The sequence below is a fragment of the Silene latifolia genome, chromosome 11 (genome assembly GCF_048544455.1).
Source record: "Silene latifolia isolate original U9 population chromosome 11, ASM4854445v1, whole genome shotgun sequence".
Lineage (NCBI taxonomy): Eukaryota > Viridiplantae > Streptophyta > Magnoliopsida > Caryophyllales > Caryophyllaceae > Silene > Silene latifolia.
The window spans coordinates 125,423,007-125,435,768 of record NC_133536.1 but is presented as its reverse complement, the minus strand read 5'-3'; the positions used below and the strand labels follow the sequence as shown (position 1 = coordinate 125,435,768).

Here is a 12,762-nt window from a genome sequence, read left to right as displayed (position 1 = left end):
ACCGCGGGGGGGGTGGAATTGGGTGTTTAATTAGGAGCTTCCCAATACGTACCTTCACCTCTTACTCAGAAACTTTGGATACTGGACGACCTTATCTAGCGCGAACGAGAGTCATTCTAGCGATAGGATACTAAAGAGGGACGAGTCCTTATCTTTAGTACCTTTGTCAAGCACCGCTTTTTCCTTCGTTTGATCAAGGTACAACGTGGATTCGAACAGTTTCCCTGTGACACCCCGCGATAAAGCGGAAAATATAACTAAAAAATTTTAGCGGAAATTATGAAATTTTTAAAACTTTTATTTACTAGATAAGATTTAACATGCGGTATTCACTAAAACCCGACGTAAAGAAAGTATGCTGAAACAAAGTAAAGGTTCTTACAAACACGATAGTCAAAATTGGGGAAAATATATCCCACGAATGACAAGACGAAAATAGGTGAGTTTAGCAAAAAGATAAATAAAGTCCAACGGTCAATATACTCGCTAGCTCACACATGTCTTCACCCCATAAATCACCAACTAAGACCTGTCATTCTTGTAAACATGAATGCCACAGTCAGTGGGGAGTAACTAAAGGTTCTCCCATCCACATTATATCAAAATTAACATAGCAAAGAACTCAAATAAGGCAATGCATAATAAATATAGGATACAATTCACTTGAACAATTAAGTATGGGATCATTCATGTTAGAACAAAAAGTAAAAGTAAGTTAGAATAGCAAATGAGTATGTCATAGACATATTTAAATCAGTGAAGTAAAGGAGAGAACATAGATACGGTTAGATAATCACAAACACGAATTCCAATAAAATGTGACATAGGAGACTATCCAAACTAAACAAAACTAGAACTTAAATCATGTGAGATAGATAAATGAGTATTCAATCGTCGTAATACATATAGTTGAAAACCATAGCCATTACGTACTTTGGAAATCTTCTAGCAAATATTGTAGGGGACGTGGCTATTAAGGTCACATGCGTACTCATGGCTTGCATCTCACCATAAGAACGGATGGGAGTATCAATCCCGGTGATCATATCGCAACTACAAGGCTTGCATCTCACCTATAGTGTCCGATAAGACCAAGACTCTTACATTCAACCACAGAAGACGTAAACTATGGTGTAGAAAGACATATGCCCATGACCATAAAAAAGCAAGCCATTTACTTCTCTAAGACTCAATTTCTCCTGGTAGGAAGACGATAATATATACGGTCCTAGTCTAAATCTGTCCAGACACTCGGGAAGTAACTTTAACCGATTCGACATGCGAAAAACATTTCCCATCCAAGACTCGATCGACAGAACGGAAGTCGAGTACCCCGAATTCGGCAGAACGGTACAAAAGAGGCGGAAAGAGCATGAGTTAACCAACACTTGGCAGAATGGAACAAGTAAGGCATAAAGATAAGTCAAGCAAGAAGGCGTAGCATTATTACATTTTCACAAGAATACGACTCATTACAAGGAGATGTTCAAGATAAGCATTCAATACTTGAAACTCGAAGAAGTTTCGACCATGAACGAGTAACAACTCATATGTGGAGTATATAATACCATTTAAATCTTATATAACTTGAATAAAACTTATATTTCATATTTATATGTCACTTGAGCTCAAAAATGGAACAAGTAATAACAAATGACTTAAGTGATACGAAACATATGGCAAAATGTAAACAAATGTATATGAATTCAAATATGAAGTATATATCATAATTTTACACTTTTCTATCATGAATAAACATTTTACTTCACAATTACATGTTACTTGAACAAAGTATAAAAACCAATTTATAACAAGTTTAGTACTCGAGTACAAGAAGGGTCAACTTCAAATGGCCATAACTTGATTTATATACATGACAATGAGGTGAAACTAATTGGAGGCACTACTACAAAAACAGGCAACCACAACGGCCCTTTAACAACGCTTATTCACGAAAATCATCAAAACACGTTGTAGAATTTATTCCGCGAATTTTACCAAACTTAATGACAACGGTTATGCGTTGTTAACCGTTGTTATTTCTTTTAACAACGGGTCATACTTAAACAACCGTTGTTAATAAAAAAACTAATAACAACGGTTAAAATTTAACCGTTGTTAATGGTTTGGCGCCAAATTAGTGAAAAGTAATCACAACGGTTATATTAGAACCCGTTTTTAATACGTTTTAACAACGGTTGTAGTCTCAATAACCGTTGTTATTAATATTATGAAAATCTTAAGAACAACATATTGCTTTATTCTGCTATACGCTACAAACACAAACACAAGCTAATACTGCTACTATATCATCCTCCATTCCTCCCCGATCGTCTCTCTGTCTTCATCTCCGTCACAATCATTTGTTGTCACGTCTTCTCCCCCTCATCGCGCGTGTTTATCAATCAGGTATATATATGTTTCTTAGCAACGCTTATTTCGTTTATTTGTTTGCCTATTATTGTATTTTCTGAATTAGTTGCCTATTATTACGAATGTAGAATAATGACTCGAACTTGGATGATTGATGCAAATATGAGTGACCGCACCTACAAGGATGGTTTAGCTGAATTTTATGAATTCGTTCGAACAATTTGAAAGGTTCTTCTAGTATTGCATGTCCTTGTGAAAGATGCGGTAATATTAGCTATATGGCTTTTCCGGACGTTAAAATACACCTAGAAAAGTGGAGATTTAGTCGATCCTATACACTTTGGATTTTTCATGGGGAATCATTAGAGGAAGAGAATAACTCTGAAGAAGATGATGTTGAGGTACACGAAAGGCTAACTGATGATCCTGAGTTTGCCGAGTTTTTTGAGTTGGAAGAGTTGGAAGTAGAGAAGTTGAATGTTGGGTCTATAGATAATGAAGAGAATGATGATGATTCCATTGCTTTTGAAGATGTAGGTGATGACACTAGTAATTGGGATGACCTTATTAACAACATGTATGAGAAGTTGTGTGAGTCTAAAGCACCTCTTTATCCTGGTTGTAAGTTCACAAAAATGTCGGTTGTGGTGAAGTTGTATAATATCAAGGGGGCAAATGGGGTGAGTGACACGTGTTTCACTAGTTTTTAGCCTTGATAAAGGAGTTGCTTCCTGATGGTAATGTTCTACCTGTTAAGACATATGAGGCGAAAAAACTAATAAGAGGAGGGGGTATGAAATATGAGAAAATACATGCATGTCCAAATGATTGCATATTGTATCGGAAATTATATCAAAACTTAACCAATTGCCCTAAATGTTTGGAGTGGCGTTATAAGGATAAGGAAGGGATCCCGGCTAAGGTGTTGTGGTATTTTCCATTGATACCAAGAGTCATAAGGATTTATGCGAATCCCGATGATGCAAAAATGTTAACTTGGCATGAAACAGGAAGAATAAATGATGGAAAGCTAAGACAACCGGCAGATGGTAAGCAATGGAAATCGTTCGACGCTAAGTATCCCGAGTTCGGCAATGAACCTAGAAACTTACGTCTAGCGCTGTCCACTGATGGAATGAACCCACACGGAAACATGAGTAGCCAACATAGTACATGGCCAGTAGTGTTGGCTATTTATAACTTACCTCCATATGTGTGCATGAAAAGAAAGTATTTGATGTTGTCGTTGTTAATTTCCGGCCCTAAACAACCTGGAAATGATATAGATGTATATTTGGAACCTCTTCTAGATGATTTGCGATTGTTGTGGGATAGTGGGATAGAAGTATTTGATGCATATAAGAACGAAACTTTCAATTTGAGAGCGATGTTATTGTGTACAATATCCGACTATCCGGCTTATGGCGACCTTTCTGGGCACACAGTTCATGGGAAAGAGGCTTGTCCATTGTGTGGGGAGGATATCGAGTCTGAATACTTGAAGTCTTCTCGTAAGTATGTGTATATGGGAAATAGGAGGTTCTTGTCTCATGACCATTGTTATCGCAAGATGCAAAAAGCATTCAATGGAAGACAAGAACTTCGTCAACCTCCTAGAATTTTGAGTGGGCATGAAGTTTATCAAAAAGTAAAGCATATTGAGATAGATTATGGGAAGAAGAGCGGCTCTAAATTGTCTACTCGTGGGTATAAGAAAAGATCCATATTTTTTGATAAACTTCCATATTGGCCGACCGGAGGTCGAGCATTGCCTCGATTTCATGCACATTGAGAAAAATGTCTGTGATAATATTATCAATACCCTTCCGAATGTTCCTGGTAAAACAAAGGATAACGCCGCAGCTAGGGAAGATATGAAAATGATGGGTATTAGGCTAGAGTTGGCACCACAGAAGAGAGGTAATCGTACATTTTTACCGCCAGCAGCTTTTACCCTTTCACGGAATGAGAGAAAAGAGTTCTGTGCATGCTTGAATGGAATTAAAGTGCCACATGGTTATTCGTCGAACATCAAAAGCCTAGTGTCGATGCAAGACCTAAAACTCACCGGGTTAAAGTCACATGATTGTCACACTTTGATGCAACAATTACTACCTGTGGCTATTCGTTCCATTTTACCCGAAAAGGTAAGATATGCTATAACTAGATTCTGTCTCTTCTTCCAGTCCATATGCGAGAAAGTCATCGATCCCGATGACGCGGATTCATTGCAGGACCTCGTTGTAACCTCTCTTTGTCAATTGGAAATGTATTTTCCACCCTCTTTCTTCACTATCATGATTCATCTGACCATTCACTTGGTTAGGGAGATTTTGTACCTTGGGCCCGTGTACTTGAGATACCCGTATCCTTTCGAAAGATTGATGAAAGTCTACAAGGACTATACATCTAATCGGTATCGTCCGGAAGGTTGTATTGCTGAACGCGCTATTTTAGACGAAGCTCTTTCATATTGTTACGCTCATCTCTCCCCTGAGGAGTTGATTGGCGTTCCTAAGAATCGTCATAGTGACTGGATGACCGGAAAAGGTATTAGGGGCCGGGTTGAAAAAATTGTGACACGTGAAATGTTGCATTTAGCACACATGTATGTGCTAAACAACGAAGATGAGGTGCAACCTTATATTCAACAACACAAAGATGAGCTCAAATACGATCACCAAAACAAGACCGAGAAGTGGATTGCGAACGAGCATACGAAGACGTTTCCCGAGTGGTTTAGGAATATTGTCTTACAAAGTCTTGATCAAACTGGTGATGACATCTCTCCTAGGTTACTACGTCTTGGTTTAGGTCCAAATGCCAGGGTCACCTTTTACAACAGTTTTGCCATTAATGGATATACTTTTTACACCCGCGAGCAAGATGAGGTGAGCACAATGCAAAATAGTGGTGTGAGTTCTGAATTTGAGGCAATGCACTTTGCTACTTCAAAAGATAAAAAGCCTATTTGGGGAAAATGCCTTTATTATGGTATTATTCAAGAAATATTGGTACTAGATTACATTGATTTCACACTGCCTTTGTTTCGATGTAACCGGGTTGATAACAACATCCATTGTGTCCGAAAGGATAAGATGGGATTTACGTTGGTCAATCTGGGTAAGGTTGGCAATAATAAGGATGATCCTTTCATAATGGCATCCCAAGCTAAACAAGTGTTCTATGTCACCGATCCTATGGATAAGAAGTGGTCTGTTGTACTGTCTATAAGGAAAAGAAGGAGTAGTCCATCCGATAATGATGATGATGATCGGGATGTCGTTTTTGAGGGAATGGATCGGTCTACCACACGTATCTTATTTCGACGATGTTGACACTGATCATGAGGACACCGAAAGCATCTATATGCGTGATGACCATGGTGAAGGTATTTGGGTTAACGAAGAAACTATGACATCCAAGAAACGTCCCGATCCTGAGATAGTTCATCGGGACATGTACAAGATATGCATGCATCTTTGGTGTAAGTTGTCTTATTTTCTTGATCTTATTATTAGATGTGGATCTTTGGTGTTGAAATTGCTGAATAATGTTGCGGTATGTATTGTTACAGTTTGGACCGTAATGGAATTACTGATAATTTAAAAAAAAAAAAGAGGTTCAACAATAACAACGGTTATATTTAAATTACCCGTTGTTAATACTTTCAACAACGGGTGTAGTACTTCTACCCGTTGTCAATTATATTTTTTGACATATTTCATTTTGGCGCAAATTTGGTGAACATATATTACAACGGGTATAGTTTACCCGTTGTAATAAAATTTTGACAACGGTTAACGTTTATTGACCCGTTGTTATAACATACAACAACGGTTTTGTTTTGAGCACCCGTTGTCAATAGGTTGTCTTAATAAAAAACTAATATAGAAACCCATCCAAAGATGCCATACACAAAAACACACACAACATTATTACTCCAACCGTTGGTATCCTGTGTTAATTCTTCTCTCTTCCTCGCTTTTTACATTCTCGTCGCCGGCCGTCGCCCGATTTAAAGCCCGATTCCGTTGCCTTCCCGCTCGTTCTCTTTATCATCATCATCAACAGGTATGTTCACTTTAATTTTGTGTTTCGTCATTAGGGTTTTAAGATGATCATCTTGTTTCTTTTTTCGTGCATCTGTTTGTTTTTCGTTTTCTTTGTTATCTTTATCATCCCGCATCATCTACTTTACTCCTCTTATCGGGGTTTAGGATTTTAGAAGCTCAATCTGTTGTTTTAAATTTTCATTCCTATTAGGGTTTAGGGTTTTAGATAATACTCTGCATGTACGTTGTTAAGTTGTTCATTTACTATATCATTCATATTTGGGTTTTAGGATTATCATGGGTGAAAAACGTAAAAGAAGTCAAAAGAATAATGAGCCTGGTGATAATAAGCCTGGTGAGAGGGGTGCTACGAAGTGCAAGAGAGTCCTTGCACTATAGCCGCTAAACAGTAGTTCGAAATAACATGGAGTGAGAAGGGTTTCCCTCTTTTCCAAATGCGGGTCTTTTCTCCAATTGGATTGGTGCTTGCACAAGACAGTTTGTGCCTATCCATTTAGATGATGTTAGAACTTTGAATCCAAAATTGGCGGAGTTATACTTGGCTCGTATAAAGGAAGGCTTTATTATACCCGATATAAGCCATGATGAGTATTTAATGCATAAGGCGGAGGTCCACAGGGCGGTGGAAGTGTGCCGTTGCTAGGGATTGGTTGTATGTGGACAAGGCAACGGGGAGATGCGTAAGAGCCCACCGGAAAACAAGTGTCCCACCATCAAGCAGGAAGAATGGGATCTTTTCAAAAAGATGAGAACTACTGAGAAGTTTCGGGTTAAATATCCTCGCCTTTTAACGATTTACCTATCATTTTTTTAATTAATGAGTCCTTTATATAATCTTTTTATTATCTCATCAACTTGCGCTTTTATATAATTATTTGAAGTCCGTTAGCACAAGAAATCGTGCTAACATTTCATGCAAGAAGGGGAAATTCTATGGTTCTCGAGGCGGTTCTGAGAAAGATAGAAGAGGACCTCGTAAGTAGCATGCATTATTCCTCAGCCTGTGAGACTTTATTTTTTTAATCACACTTGGACTTGCATTGATACACATTTACGTGTATAAATGTTACCATGTTAATGTGTAGGTGGCAAAGGGAGTGAAAGAGGTGGATCGGCATGTAACTTATAAACATGGGCACACGCCTAAAGGATCCCTATCGTCGCATGACAAATACGATGTGGAAGTTTTGGCCAACATAGTAAGCATTATTTTATTAAGACGAGTTCATTACTAACTTTATTATTTTAGTCACAAATATAATTTGAAGTTTATTTAATATATTATAGGATAACGTATTGAAAGAGGTAGAAGAAGGGAAATTCACTCCCAGTGGTCGTAATGACGTTCTTGCTAGAGCGATCGGCCGACCCGAACATCCAGGTCGTTTGAGGGGCGTCCCGTTACAGGTTGGAGTAACGAAATATTATGGGAAAACTGCCCAGATAAAGAAGAAAAGGAAGACTAAGTCCGAGAAGGCTGACAATGTAACATTTATTCTATTATTTTCATTTAAGTTCAATTCACATGTTATTGTTGGGATAAAAATTGCGACACATTACATTCTTGGCAAGCGACTTGATTAATGGCATCCGTACTACTAAAGCTGAATCTTTGGAGGTAAGCTTTCCGAAGAAGAAGTGAAGATGATGGAGGATGTCATTTCTAAAGGGGGTAATAATAAGGTACAACAGATTGGTGAAGAGGCCGCTACTACCTTGGCAATACATGAGAAGGAAGTATCGGTCAACGAGATTCGAAGGATCGGTACCTAATAATGCTTCTTAAGTTGTAACAACTAAAGCCGATCAGGTACCTAATATACTTCCTTATTTTTCTTTTTTTTTTTTTGGGTAAGATCGGGGGTGTGTTCACCGCCAACTTCGACATGGTGCCATTGAATTGGTTAATTTTATTAGGTAAATAATGGGTCTGAAAAGGAGATGCAACTTGATGAGAAGACGGCTGATGGAAAACAGCATACATCCCCTTCAAGTCAGTTCCCTGTTTTCAATAAGGTATGCATGAAGTGTTTAATTAGTTAAATTTATATGAATGCTGAAGTTTGTGCAAAAATCGGCCCGAGACAGAAAGCGTTTTTGCAAAATCTTTGAATCTTTGAAGCGTTTTTGCAAAGATATAATAATAATGTATGTATGTGTATATTCCTCGGGCCGTAGACAAGAGGCCGATTATTCTTGCTCGACCCTAATAGAATCGAAAAGCCACATGTGCGTGTTGGCCGGGGTCTCGTAGAAAACAAACTGCGCAGCGAAAATCGTAGTTCATGGCGAAAAACTTTTGCCGAATCATAGAATAGTAGAGATAACTACGGTCAATCCAGGCCATGAAAAACTTCCACTTCTGTCCCATTCGTGACGACATTACCATTCTCGGGAGATGCGCTTGGAAGTTTCATCCAATGGCTCGATACTCACATCTTCTTGGCGAAGATATCTCCTTTGAGAAGCGGAAAGCGATTGGGGTTAGAAGAAACACCTTTATATATATATATATATGTGTTACATTTTTAATTGTTGAATGTTTTTATATGTTATTTTTTTTTTTGTAGGGAACAAAAAAGGCGGCTTTGGCGGATAAGCCTAAGTCCACAGACATGCCAACGACCTCGACTTCACAACAACTTGATGAGGTATGTATTTAATTAAGTACGCTTTTATTTTTATTACTCCAACTAGGATATGTTATTACCTTTGGATTTGTTATTATTTTAATTATCTATACTACATGTGTAGGCTGGTGGTAGTAGCACCACATCAAAGACTCATTCTTTCCCTAGTGAAAGTTAGGAGTATAAACTCCACAATATATAAAGGGAAGGATTACATGCAAAAAGTAAGAACGGAGACGATGATGAGACTGTATGAGGAGGCTGGCCATCGCATAGCCTCCGAGCAACTGATAATTATTCCGCTCGAGGAGGATATTCTAGGGGCTGAGCGCCAAGCTGCTATATCATGGGATCTGCTAGCCGTATGGGCTGGACTAGACCAGATTGATATATCACACATATTTGTTTGGATGAAGTAAGTTTCTTAATAAATAATTTCATAGTCTAATATTCTGACTACTAGGTAGATAGTGTTTTAAATACCGGAATTAATACCGTAATAATGTAGGATATTGCAATTGAGAGTGATCCCCGAGAAGAAAATTCCATCCGATCACTACGGTTCCTGTGCCCCTATGTTTTATCTTTATTTATTTTGGATTTCTCGTTCGATCAACGGGTAGATTATATTGCTCAAAGAATTGACGACAAACAAGAAGTCGATTTTTGGCGTTTATAATGAAAAAGGGTAATAAACAAATTAATATTACGTTTCCCCCTACAATTGCATTTTCATAACTAATACTCCCTCCAAGTGATATGTATCTTCCCCTTTCTCTAATATATGTGAGGAGTATTTTATTGAAAGGGGAAGATTGATAAAACTTGGAGGGAGTATATGTACTTGTTAATAATGATGATGTCTCTTGATGTAGGACTCATTGGGTGCTAGCAGCCATCATGCCGACAAAGAAAAAAGTTTTCTGGTTGGACTCTTTACATCAGCAACCAAGCGAGACTTTTAAGCGCTTGATTAATATGTAAGTTTATAATACTGATTTATTTATAATAACATTAAGTTTCAATTTTTATTTATAGAAAAAAGCTCATTTTTGCCCCTACCAAAATGAGTTTCTGCCTCCTTTTTTTTTTTTTTTTTAAAAAAAAGGGCCTTTGAGAAGAAAAGAGCAAACGAGCAGGATCAACCCACGAAAGATTCTGATGTTGGCCCTGATTTTATTACGATAACAGGGGTACGTGCTCAAATACAATAATATTAAGTGCAAAATCTGTGTTTAATACTAATACAATACCTAAAGTTCAAGATTCTGATGTAAGCCTTCTCTCGTCTGTTTGTTTTTATGTAATAATAGCCTCGCCAAATCGGATAGCATACAATGTGGATACTACGCTTGTCGGTTCATGTTGGAGATTATTAGGCGAAGATATATCATTATTCCTCCAAAGGTTAGTAATTTAATAATGTGTTTATTACTTTTTTTAAATTAGAGTTAATGTTGTCTTGCTTGTCGCTATATATGCCATGATGTTGCTATGTTGTCTTGCTTGTTGCTATATATACCATAATGTCTTCTCTTTGTTTTTTCCGCAAGTATGCAATCAACCCGTCGAAAGTTGAGCGTAAGACTCAAATATAGATATAGACGAGGTAAGAGACATGTGGGGCAACTACGTCTTAGAATATATTAGAAATGCATGATACTCAGAGTTTAGATCAACTTATTAGTAAATTTTTGTTGAAGTTAGGGAATGATTAGTTCATGTAAATTCAACTCCTTGTAAGTATATATATATATGATGATGCAAATTTCTTTGTTGTGGTTGAATTGAATGTATTGAGTTCGATGAACCCAAATTTGATTTATCTTTGGTCTTTGCTGATATATGCGAGTTTTTGAATGGCATGAAACAAATTAAATTTTTCAAAACATTAGGAGTTCGTAATAAAAACGGTTACTAAAAAAAAACCGTTGTGAATACCTTTAACAACGGGTTAATAAAAATAACACCGTTGTGAATGACATTCACAAATACCCGCGCATAATATTCAACAACAGGTTTTAATCGAAGAACCGTTGTTAAAAGTATTCACAATTTTGGAGGTAAAATTACAACAACGGGTATTAAACATTAACCGTTGTTACTAATAATTTCAACAACGGGTATGTAACATAAACCCGTTGTGAAAAGACTTCATAATTTTGGAGGGAAAGTTACAACAACGGTTATACATAGGACAACCGTTGTTATATTATTCCCTCCAAAATTTTGAGACACTTTCCACAACGGAGAACACCCAACAACAACGGCTTTTAACCGTGGTGAATACTTTTAACAACGGTTTCACTAAATAAGCAAACCGTTGTAAATACCTTCTACAACGGCCGCTTTAACAACGTCCGCTTTTTTATTTTACAACGGTTTTTACCCGTTGTTATAGGCTGTATCTCTAGGTGATAGCTTATCCAATTACGGTTCTAACGGTAGGTCATAAGCCCAAAACAAACAAGTAATGAAGGAGTTATGACCAATTTACGAAAACCGGTCCAGGCTATAGCCAAGGTCGATCGACAGCAACAACCAGTCGATCGACCACCTGCAACAGACGAAATTCCATCAACCATTCGACAGCCCATTTAGAGGCTATTACCCAACAATTCTCAAGCATGAACAAGTCGGAATTCGCCCACGTAAACAACCCAATTACAATAGTGAATCCATAGCTTAATTAAACATGTTAACAAGGAGTATTTAAAACGGATTGTAATTAACATATGTAAACAAAAGACTAGAAATTTCTTCACACCAACATGGGTATTATGTGGAAATCCAACACATTCAACAATACACATGAAAATTTCATAAAGGTTCACACTTTATCCAACATATGAGTAAAACACAACATATAAACACACAATTTTGACATAATATCGAGTAACCTATCACCGTTACCTTATTAACCCTTAATCTCTAATGAACTCGTCTAACTTTCAAGAATCCACTTCCGGGTCAACTAATCCTTCCCCTAAACATAAGAAAACACAAATTAAGACTAAGAACTAAAAAAAGTTAGGGTACCGTGTAGAAAACGTTTTGGTCAGCCCTTATGGGTGAAGAAACTTGGTTTCTTTCTTACCTAGAAAGATGGAGGACGATGAGAGGAAGAGATAGGCGCAAAAAGCACCGGATTCCGTTGAGAAACGAAGAAATGGCATCCGTCTTAAGATTGATGTTTGTTGGAGGTCTAATGGAGTTGGTGAAGAAGATGTATGCTGAAATTTTAGTGAAAGAAACTGGTGGTGGGGTCTTAGAATAAGGGTTAGGTGGAGCGAAAAAGGTTGGTGGGTTGTCTTAGTCAAACTTGGTCAAAAATCACGTTTTGAGTCGATTTTGCGCTAAAAAACACGCCTAAAGTCTACTATAAACTCAATGCGGAAAATATTATTATTATTATTATTATCAGAATACGACTAAAAGTATATTTTTATAGGAATTGGCCTTCAAAAATATAATAATTTAAATAAAGCGATTAAAATATTTTAAAACCATTTTGCGAAAAGAGCCGGTGTTACAATCATCCCACCTTTTAAAACGTCTCGCCCTCGAAACCTTAAAGTAGAAGATGAAAAGTTATAGAGATAAAGTCGGACTTTTCGAAATCGACATCCAAAACATTTACAAAGTTTGATAATATAAAAATTAGAATTCCTTTAAAAGTTTCA

The 12,762-nt window shown here is 37.2% G+C and overlaps 1 long non-coding RNA gene across 1 annotated transcript; it reads right to left on the bottom strand.

Moving 5' to 3' along the window:
- Positions 1 to 328: 328 nt before the first annotated feature.
- Positions 329 to 12,287, bottom strand: LOC141615069 (uncharacterized). Its single transcript, XR_012529595.1, has 3 exons — positions 12,177 to 12,287; positions 11,993 to 12,065; positions 329 to 537 (listed from the first exon to the last, which is right to left on the bottom strand). It is a non-coding gene; the product is annotated as an uncharacterized LOC141615069 (long non-coding RNA).
- Positions 12,288 to 12,762: the final 475 nt, after the last annotated feature.